Source organism: Numida meleagris, chromosome 4 (assembly GCF_002078875.1).
Source record: "Numida meleagris isolate 19003 breed g44 Domestic line chromosome 4, NumMel1.0, whole genome shotgun sequence".
In the NCBI taxonomy this organism is placed as follows: domain Eukaryota; kingdom Metazoa; phylum Chordata; class Aves; order Galliformes; family Numididae; genus Numida; species Numida meleagris.
In genome coordinates this window covers 28,549,568-28,572,845 of record NC_034412.1, presented here as the reverse complement: position 1 = coordinate 28,572,845, position 23,278 = coordinate 28,549,568, and the positions used below count along the sequence as shown (strand labels likewise).

Below are 23,278 nucleotides of genomic sequence, written 5' to 3'. Positions count from 1 at the left end.
GTTGATATTTCTGCTACTGAACCAAATGGAGCATTCCATCCTCTGCCCACAGCTTTAGAAAAAGCACCAGTATAAACTCCATTTTTTCCTTCAGTTACTTCCTAGGGGAATCTTTAACAGATTTGTTTATGCATATCTGCATGAAGAAAGCTGAATAGCTGAAAGGGAATGAAAAAAATTAAAGCATATGTTTATTTTCAAAGTTTTATCTGCTTTACCAAGGACTGATACAGGTAGAAGATAAAGATCTATTTTCTTTAAGTTCCTTTAAACCATTTGTTCTTTTACCAAGTATTTCTGGAAATTATCACAGAAAATGCCAATTCTAAAGTTGATATTTACATACATTCTCTGTAGGTGTCAGCATTGCTTTATATTGTTATACAGAACGGTATTATTTTTCTTCTCAAAGAAAGAAGCAGCTCAGGTTTATAGCTTTCCAAAGGGAAGATAACTTTTCACTGTCAGTTTGCCTTGTACTGCCCATCTCAGACAAAGAGAATTAACAATATATTGTCTGAGTGCAACTATTGTGGATGCAAAGAAAAAGGCTACATTGTTTTCTATTCATTGTTTTAGGTTTTAAAAACATTTTATTCCGATCCAGTTATTTTACAGATAAGTAACCAACCTTGCTGAAGTAAAAACAAGGTTATTTAACATTCACAAATATTTCTGAAATGTTAAATGGAAAGTGCAATTCAGTGCTGCCAATCGTACTGTGAATTTACCTTCTTTGCACACACTGAAACAGCAGCACTGGACCAGAAGCTCTTGTAAGTTTCTAGGTGGAGTTCTCAAAAAGCCATCTTCAGACAATCCTAATTTAATGCTTCCATTCACAAACTTTATGTACAAAACACAAAATACGCCACTGAGGTCTCTCGGTATGTTACTGAGATGAATTATTCATACAGAGAGGAACCTTTATGTTGTACTAGAAGTAGTGAATGACCTTGGGAGGCAAAGTAATGGTAATGGGGGAAAATCAATTGTATGGACTGCAAGGTCATAAATAAAGGATAATAAGAATTCTTCCTGGGATCTCAGTTACAAAAAGTGATTGAAGAGTGATAATGGATTAAACAGTCAAAATGATTATTAGTTTCCTATACCCTTGAAAGAGGAATGCAGTCCAAACATGCACGAGGCATTTCCAGTAAAGTGAATGAATGATGACATCGTAGAAGTTCATGTACACATGAACATTATTAGAAATGCTGCATATAATCTTCTCTGTTCTTCTGATCAAATAGCCTCTTTTTCAGGAGGGTATTGAGCATTTCAAAATTAAGTAAAAAGCTATATTAGCCTCTTATAAAACTAGTGGGTAACAAATTAATTATTTAACAAAAATAACATTGGAAGAAGACAAAAACAGCTACAAATTCTTCAGGAATGGAAGTAAAATTAGGAGGAATTACGCAGAAGAAATAATGAAGAAAGAAATCTCATCTAATTTTCAACAGGAGTTCAAAAGAGGGCATGATACCTGACTGCTTGGCAAGTGTGTGCTGGTGTCTGTGTCCCCGGGAGGTCCCAGTATCTCCATCTTTCATTGGCATTACAGGTTTGAGCTGACATTTGTCCCTCATGCTATGCCACTGTTTATTGATAAAATCGAGTGCTACTTACATCCATTGACTGCAGGCAGTTTTCATTGGTCTATTTTCAAGTGAAACAGAGGAGCAGATGAGTGAAGTTTTTTTCAGTAGTAGCCTCAGGTTGTATTTAGACCAGAATCATTCTTCTTTACTACAAATGGCAACCATCAGAGACTTCTCAATGTTGACTGGCTTGCAATCAACATTTTCAAGCTAATTGATTCTAATTTAGATATGGATTTCACACTGGGCATTTACTTAATGCAAGTTTTACCCACGTAGTTACATGATATACCTTCTTTAGAAAATGTTCCTTCTGAAGATTTGTTTACATATGCATTTTTCTCTTCTCCCTCTCCCTCCCACCATGCCTTTAGTAAAACTGTCTATAAAACATAAGAGCTGCTCTGATTTATTTTTAGGTCATCTCAAAAGTACTTGGAAGCTCTTATTAGCAGCACAGTAGAATGCTGAGTCTTCTATAACTCTGTGGCTGCAGAATCTTGTCTCTATCATAGATTTGCCCTTGGGTTGCAAAATAAACAAAAGGAGTATTTATAGCCCTTCTCATACAAAGATATTATCATTAAAAAAGAAGGCAATTAATTGCCCAGTGCTTTCTGTATCTGTGGCCTTGCTACTAACATTACTGTTAAGGGGAATGTGATGTCACCTCACCTGTCACAGTCTCTGCTTTTGTACGTCTCTGCATAACACTGGGCCAAAGAAAAAAAAGTACTATTTTTACATTCATTTATTTGAACACATTTCTATTGTCAGGACAAATATAGATATACTATCCTTCACCTGAATTGGATCACATTGTTATGGTTGGTACAGGAAATTGGAAAAGTAGCACCTCTCTGTCTGTCAAAATTATAGTTTAAGGAAGTAGACAGCTCTGACAACTTAAAACTACCCTTAGTTATTATTCTTATTAAATGACCGAAACTGGATATGAGATAGACAAGCCCTAAATTATCAATTTTTTTCAGACTATAATTTGATTCTAAACTAAGATTCAGTAAATTATTGCAAGGTTAATAGTAGCTTGCAATGTCAGGCATAAGCTAGAATAAGCTACATGACTTAACTGGCCTTCCTAAAGTCATTCTCTATTCTCTACACCTAATATCCTTTCTTTGGAGGAGGCTGTGATTTAAGCTACATCAAACAGCATGGCACCAAGTATGGCTGTGCTTTTATGAGAGCACCCCTGGCTGGGAGCCTCACTGTCTCAGCTCGATTTACTCCTCCACAGCTCAGGGTACTTGCACAGCTGAAACATTCCTCTTCCCATCTGCACTGAGTACACGTGCTTCCACAATCACAGCCACATACAGACCCTCATCAATCAAGAATATTCTCATAAAGCTCACGTTTTATTATCCTGGTCTAGAGTTTATTGCTGTGAATAAAATCTCAAATAAAAACATCCAATATGAACTTATGATTTTACCTACATTCTAGATGAATAGCTACTTAAGAAGCAAGATAACCTTTTATGACTCAAAAAAAAAAAACAAACCTCCATGCAGAATCATGTCGGTGTTCTCCCTTTTCATTAATGCTCACTTTACTGTTCTGCTGTAATAAAAACAAATCCAAACTGCTCACTGAATAGGATTTCTTAATGTCTAAATCCCTCAAACAAACACCTAAAATGCAGAATGAAGTCAGATTTTCACGTACAAAAATGCATTTTTAGACTACTAATGTACTGCTGTTGCATTTCACTATGTCATAGCTGAGTAGAATAAGGGAATATTTGCTAAGTGATCAACAACTGAGAAGTGAGAGTAAAATCTTAGGAATCTTACATTATTCTCTTAACTGTAAAATGACAACAATGTTCAGTTTAGTTACTCTAAAGCATGAGGACTGAAAGTTAATGTCTGAGGAACTGAGAATCTCTCCGTTTGCATTACTGAAGAAGATGACAGAGTTTGAAGATGTCCGAGAGAAGAAAAAATGTTTTATTTGGTTGCATGATACTATCATTCAGAGAAAAATTCACATTGTAGCAATATTGTCTCTGAGCTGACTGCCGCTTGCAACCCAAATTCTGAGTACAGTTTGGAACTTACTCTTCATTGATTAGTCCCCTATGAAGTAAAACCCACTTACACAGGAGCAGAGGCCAACTGGATTATTTCTACTTCATTCTAGAATAAGGGAAGATTAATTCTGGCCGCATCACTGTAGCTAAATTGATGCCTAAAAATAAGTTTTAGAAGGAAAGAGCAACTACACTAAGATACAAGGAAAGCAGATTAGATCCAAGTTGAATATGTGAAAGCTGATACACCAGTTTCTTTGAGGCCCTGATTTTGAAATAGTTGCTTACTGCTGAAAATAAACTAGTTGATTTCAAAACATCGTAAAGGAAAATACATCTTTCATAAACATTTTGCAACTACTATAGCAGGATATACAGCTGAGCATCAAAGATAAATACAGACTATCATCACAAATTAGGAAACCTTCAATTAGTTAGGTAGTTTGTACTGGCACTCAGTATTCTTATCTAATAAAATTGATTATTGTTTGTCACTACTTCAAGTTTTTTATTTAACAATTAACTAAATGCTAGCTCTGTAAACAGATAACTCTCTTAACACAGTTGCATCAAATAGCTATTCTGGGAGTTCAGAATACGTAGAACTGAAAGCACAAAACATTTTTTCAACTCTCTTGTAAGACAGTTTTTAATTATGATAGTATAAATATTCATCCAAGTGTAAGAATGAAGCACACTGCTCACTGAACTCAACATTTTGTTTGATATTGGGGCATACAGAAAACGGATCCAGGCTCCCAGATTTCTAGGAAAATGACATGTTCACAGTTAGTGGATACCTGAGAAAAGTTTTGTCCTTTCTCTCCCCAAAACAGTACCTCATAGAATCTTTTTGGCAAAGGCAGTGACAGAAACTCATTCTCCAGAGAAACAGAGTTGCCTCAGCTACAGGATCATCCTTTCTTTTCTTGACATCCCAACTCATTCAAAACACATACGCCAACTTCCTCAACAACTGCCATGAGTCCTGCAAACAACAGCTTCTTTCACTTCATTGTGCCGATTCATTCCAAGCACTGTTCATCCTGCACTCTGAATGACGCAGGGTCCTGTGGGAAAACAAAGAATGAGATAATGTAATTAAAGAGTATCTCATAATGTACATGGGGAGTGAACTACAGTGGCCTCAACAATCTTAATTCTTTCTTAACTCTTGAGTGATTAGTACTACAGCTTATTTTATTGCTGTTTTCTGTATATAACCAACCACATTTATTTGCAAAGAAATTTAAAAATAACCAAAAACCCCAAGCCAAAAAAACAACCACATGGAACCATACCAAATACTACTACGTGGTATGCAAGGAGAATTACCAGTAGAGCCAATTGGAGAGGAAAACAACAACACTGCTATTTTTGTTGAACATTTTTCTATTCTCAGTTTGCCTATCCATTAATGTTTAAATGTTTCCCAGAGATGTTTCAGTTTTAATGAATTTCTGCCAGATTAAGCTGTTTTCAAATCCTGGTTTGTGCTTCCCATCAGCTCGCATAATTACTCACTCCAAGAGAGTATCAAGGAGCCTATCTGCACTTCTCAGGCCAACAGCCTACCTGACAAACACAGAAATCCTAGAAATCCTGCTCCCAGCCTTACAATTTCTCTGCTGAGTACTCTGTCAAGATGGACAGAGTCGGACACAGAATAGCAATTTCATTCTGAAGGGAGTTATGCTTTTGTGAGAGTCCTAATTTCAGTGTGTGAAGTTTACAAGTCCCCTGTAAAATGGGCATAATTCCTAAGCTAGCCCTCCCCTCCGCACAAGTTTCTGGTATATGTACTACTTTCTAGTTGAAAGCTTAAATCATATAAAGAGTGTTCATCTTGTCCCAAGAGCTGAATCTTCTGCAGTAAAAGAGGTTGTTTTGAGAAAACACTTATCCTCCCTGAAATTCCAGATCTTGAAAACACTTTATGTTTGGGAGCTCCAGAGAAACAGATTTGAGCTTATCACATCTCACATTTCATGTCTCAGCATGTTAAGTGCCCTACTGCTTAGTATTTCCAGCAGCACAAGCAGAGCTGCTCCACGTTAGAGGACAAGCCACGAGTGAGCCCAAGAAAAACCACATCCACACTAGCTGGAGCACAGTCCCCCAGCACAACAATAGAACAGGCAAAACTGGGTGTTGGAAACAGGGTTTACCCAGACACTCCAGTGGAGAGCAGCCAGAAGCAAGAGTGGAACTAAGGCTACTGCGTGAAGCAAAAGGGCCCACTCCAGAAAGATCTAGCAACAGAGTACCTACAAGCCTCAGGTCCAGCTAGGGGATGAAGTGAGATGAACAATCAGATAGAATGATGGACAGACTCCCAGCATAATGTAGAAAAGCACTGACAGCCCAGGCCTGAGCTTAAATGGAGTTCTGAAGTCCTGTGGGCAGAGGCTGTGTGGCTGGCACCCCAGGTGAGGCTATTCGGGGCCATTAATGTCTGTGAGTGCCTCAGGGCATGATAGGCATTACAGATAATGCTAGGATTACAATTAAGCAAAACAGAGGCCACTGAGCCTCACTATGCTCAATAGTATGTAACTACCAGAGGATAGTATGAGTTTCTATGAACAATCCCTGTTTGTTCTTTTTTTTAACTTTTATTTCATATACATTTGGGGCTTTGTGGCTAATGCTGCTTATTTAAAGGATTTATTCTTCCTCTCTTTCTTTAGCTGTATTTTGACTTATATTGGATCGTTTGTTTGAAGCCATATCCTTCCTTTCTCTGTTCTTTTTGTTTGTCTCCTTTGTTCATATTTTATGTTTGTTGAAATGTAAACTTCTGGGGACTGCAATGTTGAACAAGTTCCTCAACTCTAGATGAACTCGTTAATGTTGGGAACAAAAGTCAAAAGAGCATAAAGGATATAAAAATTTTTTTCAAACTCCTGAAGTTTTTTCTATCATAGATGCTTGGAACTCCAGATCCAATCATTATTTCTAATTTATATCATTTGGACTTTCAAGACCCTCTGAACTGTGAGGACCCAGAGAGAGTTAAAGACCCCTCTTTTCCTTAGGTGATGGGCTCTGTACTGTACCTTGCAGAGGCACCACAGGATTTCACCTGTCATTCTTATTTTAAACTTTTGTGAGGCTCAATCAGACCAAGGACCATACATAGTTGTGGTGCTCTGTCAATTTAGGAATAACATTCATCAGTCCTGAAAATAATGTCTTGTTTATATATCTGTATTTAAAAATGAGAGCAACTACTATAACTTGAGGCACTCGCAACTGAATGTTTCAGTGAAGAAGTGTATGTTACTGTTTTGAACTTCCAACTGACTTTTTTTTATCCAGAATCATACAAGGCCTTGCAAACATTATCTACTTAAAGCTGCTCTTGCTAAGCAAAGTATGATACTTTCATCAGCTATCAGTTATATCCAGACTGAAATACAGGTGGTGACTAACACCAAAATGTGGCACAGATGGTGGGAAAAGGTGCCACAATCAGTTGAATTTTAGGACATACTAGGGTGCTGTTTTGTAAGTTTTGCCAGAACTTATTTTCTTAAAAAGAATACCATGCAAGCTTTCACATCAAAAACTGTTATCATGTCTTGGATCAATTCTGATACAAATGGTAGCAGACCATATTCTCACTTGTGTTTTAGCTTCTTTCTCCTACTTAAGAAGTAAAAATATCCATAAAGCAATCAGAAAACTCAGTATGAAAGAATATCGCAGGGCTTACGGCTGATCTATAACTGGACTTAGAGATACTCAGCATTTGGAACAATACATTTATATCATTAGAAGTAAATGCAGTTATGCCAAAAATCTTTTTTTCTCTATTTAAACAAGAAATTGCATCTAGCAGCAGAGTTGATACACCTTATTTCACCTGACCACCTGGAAGTGTTCAAGACCAGGTTGCATGGAGCTCTGGGCAACCTGGTCTAGTACCAGATCTGGAGGTTGGTGGCCCAGCCTGTGGCAGGAGGGCTGGAACTTGATGGTCCTTGGAGTCCCTTCCAACTCAAGCCATTCCATGATCCTATGATTCTATGATTTCAGGATAACGGTAATACAGCACTGGGGTACACATTTGGCTGACTGCAACCCCAACGTTACTGCTGTACTCTCCCAAGCATATGCAGTAAGATGCAGGTAGCCATGAACTAGATCCACTCATACTCTGATCTGGCAGTGCATTAGGTTTTATTGTCCCAAAGCTGCTAAGAGATTCAGAAGCTGACCTTCTCAACCTCTATATGAAGCACATCCAAAGTAGGATTTACAGGCTTAGAAATGGTCTCCTGCTGATGCAGTCTAAATGTTTTCAGACCACAGAGTGAACAAAGCAGTGTTGTGACTGTTCTTAGGTGACTGTGTGGACAGTCTTCTGTGACTGTACTTGATATCTGTCCAAGTAGTAGAAAATTCAACCTTAATTAAATTGCTTAAATGGGATTTTGCAAATGTAATGTGAAATTTGACTATTTACACAAATTCATATGCTGGTCAGATAAGAATGCTTATTGTTGCATTTGTACATCTTCTCATTACTGCAGAGGAGTTTTTCCAAAATAGTAATATATTTCACTACACTTTCATCAAAAAACAAGGTACATAGTGAAGCACTCTGGGCTTTCTAAATGAGAAGCAAAACTCATAAACATGCATTTGGTAAATCATTCAGCCAGTGCTAAAAAGAACCCTTCATCTGGACATTCAGAGTCTGAGGTGAGATTGTTAATGCAATGTAGGATACTGGGAGCATTAGGTCTTTTCATGCAAAGAAGATTTGGTCTGGAGCAAGAAGTATTATCAACTTCATCATCTCGGATCTTTAAAGAACAGATTTTTTCTGATGCTACAGGATAGGACTAAATTCTCTTTTATGAACAGGTGTTTTCTTGTTCCTCTTCCTGGTGCAGAAGCTGCTCTTGGGAAAATTTTCAAATGAACTGTAATTCTAATTAGAAAGCACTTAACATCAAATGAAATAAAATACTGAAACAGCTCAAAAATTTAGTCATGTGTGCTGAAAATGCAGATGTTAATGGTGAATGGCTCAGAATATACATATATATTTTTTTTTTAATTCCAGAAGAAAAAAGTTTCCTTATTAGTGCTCACTTGACCTATCCTGAAACATAACAGCATTCATATTAGGGTCATGCTTGTTTGTATGCATTTTGACAGTTATACAGAACTTTGAATTCATAATTTCAACTCAAGCATTTACATTCATGGAACAGAATTTTCTTTATATGTATGATTACTGTAATGCTAGAAACATCTGCTGAATGTGCACAAATTGTACAATCCTCCTTTTTCCTTCATGTCTTTTGATACACAGAAAATGACTGTGTGAAGGTCTGAAACCTATGGCTTGGGTTTACACAATGCAAATTTGAATTATAGAAGATCCTGGAAAGTATAAACAGAATGATTTTTCATGCATTAAAATGTCTGCCAAATTTAAACACAAAATTTACTTTTGGCTAAAACAACCATTCTTTTATGTTCACATACTGAGTTTGAACTGCTCAGAGATCTTCAGCTAGTAAATAAAACACTAGGGTTCAAAGAAATTTTCATGATTGCAGGCATTTTCATGCAAAATCCATCATACAATCTAAAATAATCAGTATTATTGTCCATTTGCCTTGACAAAAGACTTCAAAAATCCTAGCAACTAGACATCAGAAGTTTTCAATGCACATGCCTTGCCCCCTTTACTGTCTCAAGTAATAAAAAGAGAGTAATAAAATTCCAAACTTGCAACCAAATCTTGACATTAAACCTGAAAATACAACAGCCCCACAATACATGTTAGATTTGAGGTCTTGTCTTTTTTTTTTCTGGCAGAAGCACAAGTTCAGACAACTTCCAGAATACAGCTTTGTGATTGAAAGGGCAAGATAGCATGTTTTGTGCTCTTATCCAGAAAGGTCTCTAGCTATGAAAAAGTAATCCTTACCATATCAGGTTTCTTCTGATGGCTTTTATTTCATGTCTGACAAGTATCTTCCTGGACTCTTTCCTTCTACAACACATGCTGTCACGAGGCCTGTTTGTGGTCCTTTCCTTTATCTGCTTCCCCTGAAACAATACAAACTTTCATTAATGCGTGAGGATACTTGAGAACACAGGTCCCTGAAGCATCTAAAGAAAGTGCTAGAAATGGACCACATGGCACAAACCAATAAACTACAAAGCCATTTTATAATGCCAGCTGTACAATAAAAAGACATTCATTTAATGTCTCCTCTTTTCCACGCTAAATAGTTCCACTTTCAAAGCACTCCCTGATCCCATCAAATTAAACACTATCTCTAGTTTTATCATATTCTGTTAGTAACTTTCTCTAGAAAACTATAAAAGTCACTGTTGCTTCTGCATGTACAACAAAGGCTTTTTTTTGGTCTGGTGTGATATGCACTCATATCTGTAATATTTTGGGTACTTCCTGACTTATTCTTATATTATTGCCATAAACCAGACAATAAAGTGGTTTGGATTAAGAGGCTGACACCAGGATGTATTTCATCTGCATGGTGATCAACAGTTACTAAGGTTCACAAGGACAGTTTTGATCACAGATCATTTCCTCTTCTTGGTTTTAAATATGGGTAAAGAGAACAATGTGCTGAGTGTCTTTTGTCATGCAGAAATGTATGCACTGATTCTAGTAAATTCAAAATCCTTAATTATCCCATTGTATAAAACAGAAGAGCACAAAGGAATAGATATATTGGTAACAAATGTTTGAAGGAGCACAAGGTTTGAGGCTGAGGGGGAGAATTAGGGAAGGCAAAGGCCCAAATCTTCAAAATGAGAGGGGCAGGTTTTGGCATCAGGCAACTCTTTGCAAGTGATAGTCAGCGGGACTAACTTCAGCTTCTCATCAGTTTTCCAGTCTAAATACCACAGGGTTAACATGAAATACTGTTAAATACTCTTCAATCTTGTGTACTGACCAATGCTTTTCAGCATGGCCTTCTCCTTTGTCAGTCACTTGGTCAGCACATAGGTTATGTCTTCTCAGCACCGTGCCTTGAAGCCCAGCCTGAATGAGTGATGTGCTGGCCAGAGACCTTCTCTTTGGCCTTCTGCTATATGTGCTGGACTTTACACTGAGGTTATCCAGGGGAGTGGTTAACCAGCAGTTCCAGACTCTTCTGTGGCTACATCTGACAGCTAAAGGTTACTTGCAGCTCATGTGCATGGTCAGTCTGATTTGGAGGGCCTCACTCTCCCAGAAGGACAACACAGCCATCAGGTTATCAGGCACTTCCAGCACTTCTGGTCAAAGTTGCCCTACTGTGATCTAGAAAAGTCTTACAAGTACAAAAGGAGAAAGAGAAACAAGCAGAAGATCTATCAAAATTTAAATTATCAACTTAGGCAGAATTGATAAAGAAAATTGAGATCAAGAAAGCGTGTGTATTTGGCTGTGACCAAAGCAGAAGGAAAAATATTTAATGGCACAAAGGGATGAGAAGGGCAATTCAGAGCATTGGTGTTTTATGTCTAGGAGTAAGGATGAAATACTCCATCTGAAATACAGGGAGAATGGATTTCTTTGGAGTGCACCAGTAATAATGTAAGTCAAAAAAACACATGCTGAATAAATACATTCAAATTCCACACAGGAGTCCCAGAAGAGTTTCTGAGAAGATTTCAACTAATGATTGTTTTTATTTTCTGACTGTCACTTTTTAATAACTTGAGACAACGTCAGAAAACTGGAGCCATACCAATATTCTTTCACCATTATTCAAAAGGTCATGCAAGAGTTGAGGAACAGGACAAATAGTCTGACATCAGTCCAGAGACACAGAACTCAGATAAAATGTTTCATTTTTATAAGGTATTATTCATAACATAATACAGCTATAGAGTCATTCCTTCCCTTGGCCTGATGAGCATCTTTCCATGAAAGCCCAACCTCAAAATGCCCGATAGCTCCAGGCCTCAGGCACTTGCCTGGGAGAAAGGAAACCCTTCTTCTTACCATCCAGAGGGGGAACATAGGTCTTCCTCACACGCTCCAGGTCAGTGTGCTAGCACTTGGGCTTACACAAACAGTACCTCTTGAATGTCTCAAGCTAGATTTTTCACATAAGCAGACAAAACAAGCTGGGTGCTTCAAAAATATTCATTTTTAGCTGAAAGTATTTGCCACATCGTATCCAATTTTTTTGGAGTTATGAATATTAGTTCACAATGACTATTTCAGAAAACTCAGACCCAAAACTCATACTAGATTCCTGCCGTTGTTACTTGCTCTATTTTATTAGAAAATAAGAAATTTTTCAGATCACTCTACATCTGAACAGTGCAGAGAGTTTGCCCAGCTCTTTAGGCAGTTGCAGTATTTAGTTACAGCACATCTGTCCTCCACACACCAGCCATGAAAGAAATAATAAATAAATTCACCTGTGAGGGTGTAGCTGCAAATATGCACAGACGGGTATGCTACCCACACCACCATAATGTCTCTCTGCTGCTTTAATTCCTTACCGTCCTTACCTAAAAATTAAAGCAATGTAAGTAGAGACATTTTACATTCTAATATAAGTTAGAGGGTGTTTTTCTTGTTACACACTTATGTCAAAGCTTTTCTACTTAATGGGATAGTAATGCTATATTAAAATATATTGCAAATTAAATTATTAGTGTTTATATAACTTATAAAGTTCTGTACTGCTAGAGCTCATGACAGAAATGATACAAGCTGGAAATCCAGCTGTTGAAAATGAAAGTTTAAGACCATGAAATAATTTATCCTACTAACTTAAATGTACAGATTTATTTTCCTGAAATAAAGTAAAAGACATGCTTTTAGAAAACAGTAACTCTTCCAGTAGCACTAATATCTGTGTCATCTCAAAAGAAACTATGTTCAGCATTACCAAGTACATAATGTTATAATGTGAAACTATCAAAAAGTCCAGATCTACAATATTTATGTTCATTCTTTATACACAATCCTGTCAAATGTTTCAGTCAAACTTTATCTTTTGAGCTGTGCTAGGTGTTTAAATGTATTCTCAAAAACATCTGTGCCCTCAATTTGCATTGTAGTAAAAACTTAGGGACACGTCTAAACTTGGAGAGTATTTGGCCCTTTATCACCTTTTTTAATACAGATGGACAATATTTTTATTAGCACTTAAACAAGTTAAAATCATAAATCCAAGGACTTTAAAACCAGATGGGAACATGAGCATTTAAGTTTTCTTGGCTTCTGGAAGCTCTTTCTATTCAAAGTCACTTCTGATTACAGGAATAGACCTTGCTATTAGATTACAAGGTCACTGGTACACAGCAGCCTCCATAGACAAAAGCATTACCTGTTGAGAAGCATCCACAAGAAATAGAACTTTAAAGTAGTACAAAACCCCTCTGCCGTCTATCATCCTCTGTGGTTCACTATTCCCCAGAAGCTCCAGCTTCTTCACATTGCCCCACCTGGAACCTCTCTCCATGTCTCACATCGGTCCCTGTCAGCAAGAACAGCAGACTCTTATTCCTACTTGCATTGCTCCGTCCGCGTGGTCTCCTTCCCTTTCTTGAGAGATCCCATTTAATGGCACAGAGATCCTTTGATCTCTGCATACCCAGCTTGAATGAAACAGCTGTGTAATTCTGGACTCTGTAGACTTTGCCACTGCATCTCCCATTCCTCCAAGAGCTCATCCACATTGCTTTCTTGCCTCTCTTCCAAAGGTTTCCTATTAGACAAGAACAATATAGAAGACATAATCACTTACTAGCTCATACACTGTTATCACATCCCCCCTAAATCAGTCCCCTAGACAAAAGTCGCGAGATTGAGACTGAAGAGGAGGGAGAACCAGTTGTTAAAAATTCAGCCTAACTTTACACTAATGAAGCTGCATAACTATAACTTTGACTGAAAAGAATGTTTTGATAAAAAAAGCCCCTAAAATATCCAGCCAGTGCCAAGTCCTTGCACACAAGTGCAAAACCTTTAACACATACATATATTTGTTAAAGATATAGCTATGTATCCAGTGATAGAAGTAGAAATATAATAAGAAAACACAGTCTTTGGCATGGCTTTAGCTGAATCCTCACACGACCCACTTGAAAAACTCAGCAGGTAGCAGCCCTGAATGACTGACATCTATGTTCAACTGTTTAAAATATCTTTGGTAGAAAAGATAACATAGAAAAGAGTTGAAGAGTATAGTGTCCTACATTTGTCTGTTACTTGGAAGAAAAGTAATGGGAGGATAAAATTATTTAGACAAAAGTTCATCAGTAAAAGAACTCTTTAATAAAAAGAAGAAAATAAAAAAAAGAGATTTTTAAAGACTATGCCGGTTGCTGTATATCATCAATATATTATTTCCCTTTCAGACATCAGAATATTGTTACTTTTGTCTGACCAGAACTTGATCCTCATTATATCATTAAGTTCCAGAAAGTAGTACAGATTTAAAATTTGTGAGCATAAATAAACAGGATATTTATGCATTGCTTCTCACCTCAAATATTAACAGAAAAGCACACCTTTGAGACATATCATTGTCTACTATAGTCTTTTTTTTTAAAAACAGATTTTTTTTCATCAGTTTACAATTAAGGGGAAAACCTCTGAAAAGTTTAGAACTGAGTCTGATTAAAATAATCTTATGTAAAAAATGTTTTTTCTCCAAACAAAAGATAGGCAATTTCCCAAACGAACTCCTTCCCTCCTACCAGCACCATGTACTGACTCCCATGGAGAATTAAACTCAGGACCTTCAGAACAGATGGCAAAGACCTTATCTGCTTTCCAGTCACAGCATGAGGCAATATAGGTTTGTCTGATGATGTACTCAGACTGAGGAAAAGGTTTCTTGACCCCTCTCAATATGCCCACATCCACCAAAGAAATACTTTCTAAATTTCATCTACAGTATTAACTTTGACTTTTGAAAAGTCAATTACAGAATAACATATGCTAAAGAAACTGTTTTCACTACAGAATTCTTCCAGCTGTATATTTTGTCAAATCTCAGGCACATTTTTTTTCTATCTTTAATTAAAAGACAATTAATTTTCAGCATATATTTTGTATAGTTTCAGTTAGTTTTGTATCTCCTTTGTACCTCCTTCCCCACTGTACTTAAATTGTGCCTAGCATTGGCACTGCATTGCACTAAGCCAACAGCTTCTTCTGCTCTGTTAAATCGTCATCTGCCTACCTACAAATTTCTTACAGAAAAAGCAATAAAATCTTTCTCCCAAATTATGAAAAATATGTAGACAACAGAGCAGAAGCAGCTGTTTCTGTTTTACCTTTTCAACTATGTGATGTTAGCCAGTTAACACTTCGGTTTCTGAATGTTTCAGCTTTTATTTGAGAGTAACAGTCTTAAAAATTGACACTGTTTTGGATATTATTTTGTGTTTGAAGTTCCTTTTAAAATTGCTCTTTCATTCTTAGAGGTTTTAAAAGATAATAAAATTAAGTTTAGGGTGACATAATATTAAACATGTAAGGAAAAGATTAAATCAAAAGTTTTGAAGTGTGAGGGAGTGAGAATTTAACTGATGGCAGTAGCGATCTGATGGTTGCTGGCTGATGTGTTGCTGGGCTCCCTATAGTTTCTTTTGCACAGACATTCGTTTAACAGAATCTTGTGGTTTTTTCTATGATACTTGTTAAAACTGCTGGGGGATCATGGATGATTCCTGTAGGAAAAAAATGAAAGAGGAAAAAAAAAGTAAATTGAACAAGAAAAAATGAGGATCTCATTAAATTCACATAAAATATTTACTCATTAATGCTACCAACAACCATATTTTTGCTGTTTGGATCACAGCAGCAGCAGGAGCTGAGGCTTACCAAGCTTGTTCTAATTAACTCACACATGTGCTTTCCCATGGTGGCAACTACAATGGGACCATTCAGTTGTTTACAAACTAACTAACAAAACTTGTAGGGGTATACATGAGTAGGTAAGAACTGCAATGTATAATTTCTCCATATAAACATTGCCTGTGCATCAAAGCAACTCTATCATTAGCTGGGACAAGATTAAGTTCCTGTTTACCTACAGCAAAAATCCTTTCTCTTCTTATGACCTAAATATCTTAGAGTCCCCTGCAGCCACCCCGACTCCATACCAAATCACATCTGTGTCTCCCTTCTATCTTGCTGTTGTACTGATTTATTCTTGCAGCCAGAAGCCCTGTCTTTATTACACATGATGGATTCCTCATGACTTTCTTATACAGTCAGCAAGATTTCACACTTCATTAGAGGCTAACACACACACTTACATAAAGAAAAAAGTATAACCAAATCATTCAAAAATGATTTCAATTCAAAATCCAATCTTGTCATAGAAGAGGTTTAGGAAAGACTTCACTGACAAAGTGTTTAATGCTCATGCATGCCTTACAATCATCAAAATAATTCTAGACTTGATTAATCAAGAGTTTGTCCCTGGTGTTTTCTGCAGTGAAGAATGAAGATACCCCAAATAATCTTTAATTAAAAAACTTGAAAATAGGAAATAGTTTAGCAAAATAATTTAGCTAGCTATAGCAGTTCTCTGCCTCTTGACAACTGCAGTGTTTCCCTATAATCTAAACACTTTGACCTGACTAAGCAAAAGCATTTGCAAAATGGTCAGCAAAGCTACTGAACTACTGTGCCATCAGCCCACATCTTCCATTGCTGCTTCTGGACAAATCGTTTTCCACTGTTTTGCATCCAAGAGCAACCTGGGATTAAGATAAAAAAAAAAGCGAGAAAGGTAGAAGGTGAGATAGGCTCATAAAGAGCAACCTGCTACATTGTTACATTTAAAAATACGTTTCAGAATATCTGTGATCATTTATAAAGAATTATTTAACTTGGGAAAAAGGATTAACATGGACTATTGCTACGTGGTACACCCTAAGGCAAACAGAGACATTTTTAGTTAAGAGCATAACTTTAATATCTTACTATTTGTGTGAATGTCCTCTTTGGTCTTGAATTAGTATTTGGCCCACCCTGAATACTGCAATCACTTTCCTCTTTGTGAAGCTTCTATTGTGTTCTTCCACAATAGAAAGGAAATGAGGGAAGAAAGAGAAAGAAGGCTAGCCACAAGGCTGGCCGTAATGAGACTGGCCATTCACCAGTTAGGCTCCAACGCTAATGGATTGAAACATATCAGCAAGGTTACTTCCCCTCTGGAATTTCAAAACAACAATGCCTGCAGGTATATCTTATAGACAGATTAGATGGAGTGACATTGAGTAAAGAAAAGAAAGTATTTCAAAAGTAATAAATCCCTACTTTCAAGGTACATATATGCATGTTCAGTTTGAGAAGACTCAGGAAACTTTCTTAAATCCAAAACATATATTTTACTGTATCTCTGCATTTCTAGCCTTGTAGGCATGCACAGAATTTGTTTGACTTTCCAAATCCTGATTCTGTCTTTTCCAATTTCCAGCAGAAAAGAGCCTTAAGATATGCCTGCTTCTTCCTCTAAATATTATTTTCTCACTTTTCTTAAGCATCAAGAAATTGTCTCTAACAACAAAGTTTCTGTAGTACAGAGGAAAAGGTCACATTAGAAAGTGTCTACAGAATTGAAGTCAAGAACGACTCCTCAGCTCTTGCAACTCTAGTACTGATCTTTATTGGCTTTTTTGTGATCTGAAATGTAACCATTACAAGAAACTATCCACAGCCTAATATACTCATTGTAGATGAATGCAGCTCTCCCACATTTTCCTTCTTCAATTAATGCAGCAAATATTTTACCAGAAATCTCGTAAACATTCATACAGCTCTGTAACAAAGATTTGCAATGCACTGTCTAGCAAGGGGTGTGCTAGGGCCTGCTTTAGCGCAGCCTAGTATGAGAGATCGGAGTCAGACAGTCCTCAGCATGAAGGACAGGAAATTGGTTTTTTACAGCCCATTGTTATCCCAACTGCTTTCTTAAAGGCAGAATAAGCAGACAGACTACTTCAGGATTAGATCTAATAGAATGGTGTAAAGTAATAACGATAACATTAAAGTAGTGTTAAATTGTGATCTTATCCTAATGACTATATAAGTGAAACACTTATTTCAAAAGATACTCTGCATTGGAAACATTTCTCTGCTTTATTCACAGATATCACAAGTATATAATTATTTGCATATTCAATTAGAGAACTTGACAATAAGAAAATAATGCATTAAATCAGTAAAACAGCAATACATAAAGTACTATCTTCAGCCTTGATTCTCATCCTTCATCGGCCAGAACTGCTTACTCCAATCCTTTGTCTCTGCAAGACCTTACTAAAGTGGGCAAGATTTTAAAATATTAAGGTAGAACCAATGATATTTTGAGTGTGAGTTGGTTTACCCATCCTTTTTATCCATAATGCTTTACAAGAGAGAGAGAGGGAAAGAAGTCTGACATTGTCAGACTCTGTTTTGAGTTTTTTCTACTTGCACACCTAGTCATCAAGACAAATTGTAACATTAAGGAGGAAATCAGAAAGACATGATAAATGCAGAATTCCACTTTTCTAATCATTTTAGGCAGCTGGCCTACAACCTAAAGGAAGGAATTTCCTTCCTTTCCAAACTTCCCACTTTTGGTCATTGTTGTTCATTTTTTTAATGATACCTCCAATTTACAGGTGATGACTAATAGTCTCATGAGAGGTCCTGATTGCTGAAGCGTAACTTTTACCACCAAAGTGCCATGAATTCCACAAAATCATCCTCTATCAAATGCATACAATGAATCAAAAAGACTCAGAGTCTTCTCATCTGTGGGTGTAGGTTTTTTTTGAAAATAAGAAGCTTCGTCAGAACCTGAGATAACTGTCATTCAGGAAATTACTACTTTTGTACGTCTGATTTAGTTCCACAGTGGCTAAACAGAATAAATGGAACCATCTCCTTCTGCAGTCAAACAATATATATAGAAAATGTGTCTTCAGCATTGCTTTCTGTAACCGTAACAGACTTGGCTGAAAACTGATGAGTGATCCAACTTTGTCTCCTGTAGAGACTACTGTCTACTATCAGTAGACAGCCGGGCCAACAAACCATATATCCTTGGCTGTTTCTTTTTTGAAGTGAAAGAACATAAATAACTATGTGAAATTGTCTTCATTTCCATCTCCTCTTCCTCCTTCTCTTCTAAAAATGAAGATGAGGAAGCTCATTTTAATGACTCAGTTACATAACAATAAAAAAAAAACCACCAAAGATCTTATTTCCTTTGTCTTTGTTTACTTTCAGGTCTATGAAAGCAATGTGAGTATTTGAGAATCCCTGGGGTCTGAAATGCATAGCCATGTTTTTTTTTTTCTCATTCTAGTATCTTTTCCTGTCCAATAAGGGTGAAATCTCAGCTCCATTAAATTAATGGAAACTTTTAAAAGAGAACAAAATATCATGTGTTCACAGAGATTATATTTTGCAAAGCTCTGTTAATGAATGGATGTGGCTCCAGGTTCTAAAGAACTCCTATGACATCCACCCCGACAATTCCCCAAGCGAGTGTATGCCTCTGTCAATTTTTCTTGCTCTTACATTTCTTCCTGGAAGTAAAATTTTTTTCTTTATATTTCTGCAAAAGAGGATCAGTCTTCTACAGATGCTGCCATTTAAAACATATGCAGTTTATGGGGTGCATTATCACTTTGGAAAACACACTGAGACTAGAGTATCTGATCATCTGTCTGTACATTACTAGGGATCAACAACTTCTTGAAACTCTCAGACCTTAGACCACTTCTATGAGTTTCTCAAGAATTTAAGTGAAATTTACTTACGTTTTGTAACTATTTATGGTGTAAACCTTAGCTTTGATTAACTAAGTGCAATTTAGTGAAAAATTATCCCCTATATCTGTACTACTGTATATTTCTTTTTATAATATATCCAAAATATGAATTTAATTGGGTTGGTCCAGGCAGAAGCTGCTGGTCATCTTATGAAAGGGTTTCATTCTGCAGTACTGGCAACAGGTATAAGTGTGTGACACACTTTCTGGCTTACTAGCAAAGTTCCCATGCTGAGCATGTAACTATAATAATGTATTCTCTTCAATACTTGTCCAGCTAAAAAGCATGTCTTTCACACCACTGCAGGGGATTCATTGCAGGGTTTTACCTCTCCTCTTGGAGAAAGTTAATTGAACAGCCTGAGAGCAATAGCTTCATCTCCAAGATCAGATGAAGAAACAGTGGCCTAGAAGAGAGAGACTTTCTACTCCTATTACTAGTCACTCAATCCATAAACCTATGGATGTTGTACATATCTGCACATGTTCTTTTCTGCGCTTTGCAATAACTTCACAGAGGTATGAAATCAAACTGCAAAGTATACCATATGAAAAAGCATTGGCTGGGTAGGCTTCCTCCACAAAGGATAAATTGAATAGGCCAAATCCCTTCAAAGTATATTATTTGTGTGAAGTGCTGTTCTCTGTGTATGCAGCATACTGTAACCAAATCGAGTTGCTTCACTGTTTATTGGATTAGCTGTAATGATATGACTAGAAAAACATAACTCATCATCATACATTAGCAGTTCACACCCAGTGTTAGTTACATCAAAAAGAGAAAGATGTGTCTGGGAGGTCTGCGTGAAAGAAAGCAAATATCTCTAATATAAGTTCTGGCAACAAATTTAATATGAGAATGCATCTTAAATTGCTTTTAAAATGATGGAAACTCCTGCTGACAAAGACACATATTGTGCAGAGAAGCACATATTCCATCTGCCTGGGCTACATGGGGATCCTTTATGCTGAGTAAAGTGGAATGCCTGGTTCCAGCTCCTTTCTGTGGTGAGGCTGTGCACCAACTTTGATGAAAAAAAGAACAGAGAAATTTTGATTTTTGTTTCATTTAAGAAAAATAAATGAGAAGTTAGTCTGTGCGACTCCCATCATGCATTAATTTTCTGCATAAATATTCTTTTGTGAGAGGGATATGCTGAGGAATGAGTTCAAGACAGTTTGGAGTCTACAGACAGGACAGGGCTTTTTACAACTGTATGTAGACAGGTAGAGCTAGCAGCTGAGCATGGGCTGGATCACAGTATGGTTATGTACTACGTACATACTCACAGAAAACTAAGATGGATAACCAGAGTAGTACCCGTGATTATGGAAGAAAGTGCCCAGGAGAGCAAGCCAAGAGCACAACTCTAAGGGAGGAAATGGAGAAAATCATCACAGCAGTGGGAACTGCACATGTGGGTGGGCTTGAAGCACAGTTAGCCTAGGTTTTTCACAGCAGCAAATGGGTAGAAATAAAGCACCCAAAGTGTGAGGCTAATGATGAATGATACTAGCTAGAACAAGGGGCTGAGCCCAGTGCATTTTTAAGATGACTGCTGATGTTTACCTGTTGGTACTAAGGCTTGAGGAATGAACTTAAGTGGTTTGTTGGCAGGCTCAGTAACTACTAGCTTTTGTCCCTTCTTTCCCTCACGCACAAATGACTTGTCACAAAGTGACATTGTTAGAAGAATGTTGCAGAAAGCATTCAGAAGGAGCTTGTTCACTGATTGAAACTCACAGAAATTGTATATGCCATAATACATAATGCTTATACACATGATCACCAAACCTCATATTTAGGGCTGATAATATCTGCTGAAAATGCTATTATAAACAAAAAAGTGTCATAAGAGCAAGAAATGAGGTCATATAACACTGCCTTCAGAATTGCATGGACACATAACACGTAAATTCAGCTCGTATAGACATATTTTTTCATGCTCATCTATTTCAGCTCTCTGCATTATGCTTCTGTGATTAAAATGTCTGTTATAGCAATACTGTGTCCAGCAATCTTACTATTTGCTAAACTAAAATAAATGTTATTTTAAGACAATTTTCAGTAAACTATACTGTTTCCAAAGGCTAAATCTTGAATATTTTATAACCATTACTTGATAGCATCATACACAGTTCACTGAAGAGATCTCATAGATGTCACTGCTATAAATTTCATGCTTCTTATTTATTAGTGGGTCAACATATTCTTTGACACCCTGCTGAGCTTGTTAGGCTACATATTTATTTATAAATCTTTCTTTTGTATATAAATCAGCCTCCTGCAGTGTTGCACAGCATACAAAAAAAGCTAGTAAATCATGCATAATAGCAATGAAAACAGCAGAAATAGAAATGCTTTGCTGTATTCATCCAGGAAAGCTCAAATCAAAATATTTCATTTTTAGTAATTTAGTTGAATTCCCACCCAGTTTATGCAGCTGCATTAAATCTATGAGGATTGCCTAAAGCAGCAAAAGACATTCAAACTCCGTTTCTAATTTTAGTCCTTCTAACCCTGAATTTCTTAAGTGTAGTACTATTTCCATTTCAAAAATTATCATATCTTACCAGCACACAACCTGAGCTATATGGCCTATAAAAATACAGATCCATTTCCAGATTAATTTAGAAGAAATTACCAGATCATAACAGAATTTACGGAAGAGCTTTGCAAATCTTCATCACAGTCAGGTACTGTAAACTAAGCTCTTCCCTAAAATCCCTTACTGTCTGTTCAAGGTGCACCAGCAGAACAAATGAATCAACTGAAAAGCCACAACCTCTTCAAAATACATGAGGCCCTCAGGACCAAACAGAATATTTAGACACACGTTTATGAAGACAAAAGACAGTATCCTTAATGAAGGGACAGAACTTTACCACACTTGTCATTATCACAGAAAATGTAGTCATTAACCATGCAAAAATTGTCTTAGCATAAGTGTTAAGACAGACGTGTATTGTAAGTAAAGAGCAGTCTCAGCTTCTACTGAGAAGTTATCCACGCACATATTTTGTCTAGTTAGATTAGCAGGGTGATATTTAAAAATTAATAAATTATTTATTTCTATAATAAAGTTAAGAAACCAACTAATAGTAATATCAGAGTTTGAAACTATTATAAATTTCAGGAGCTGTCTCAGTTAATTAAACATGTTGCAAACTGAAAAGCAAAGTTTTCTTAATTTTAACGTACAGAAAGTCTTGTCTGTCTGATTTTTATCTTTCAAATAGATTTGTATTTCCTGCTGAGCCATATAATATATAATTATTTTTTTTTAAGAGCAACACTGTGAGGGCAAATGTAGCTATACAAAGGCTTTTCTTTTCTGTGAAGATGGGAAGGGGAATCCAAAATACAAAAGAGAAAAGAGTTAGGAAATAAGTCTGACTGAAGAAGAAAAACTTGTGTTTTTCAAAGGATATCCCTTACGCTGACTGTCTGCTATAGCTTGATCTTGCTAGTGTCAAGTCAAGAGAGCCAAGCTGGCCAAAGAAAACTCAGTTGATGCCGTGTTTCAGCAGGTCATTGACTTTTGGGGGGTGAAAAGGAGAGAAGCTGTGAAGCTAATCCAGATGAGATACCTAATCTCTTGTTTATGTTCCACTGTGATAAAGTCATTTCAGAGCAACAGTAATAATGAAAAGCAAGGAAGTTTAAAAAATTGGAAGGACAGAAAAAAGGGGGTGGGGGGATTATTTGATTGTCATTTTGTTTTGGCAGCTAACAAAGTGTGAAGGCCACAAATCTTAATAAAATGCTTCTAAAACAATGAACTTTTGATATCAGCAGTGCATATGCTGAAGGACATTCTAAG

General features: G+C 36.7%; 1 long non-coding RNA gene across 3 annotated transcripts in view; it reads right to left on the bottom strand.

Moving 5' to 3' along the window:
• The window catches only part of LOC110398676, a 28,186-nt gene continuing 5,124 nt past the window's right edge, over window positions 217-23,278 (bottom strand). Inside the window, exons 3-7 of one of the 3 annotated variants that reach the window (XR_002438548.1) lie at window positions 14,953-16,386; window positions 12,996-13,376; window positions 12,079-12,171; window positions 9,617-9,738; window positions 217-4,733 (exon numbers count right to left, since the gene is read on the bottom strand). This is a non-coding gene — a long non-coding RNA (uncharacterized LOC110398676). The remainder of the gene's footprint in view (window positions 4,734-9,616; window positions 9,739-12,078; window positions 12,172-12,995; window positions 13,377-14,952; window positions 16,387-23,278) is intronic. The other 2 variants (XR_002438550.1, XR_002438549.1) reach the window with 2 other exon arrangements.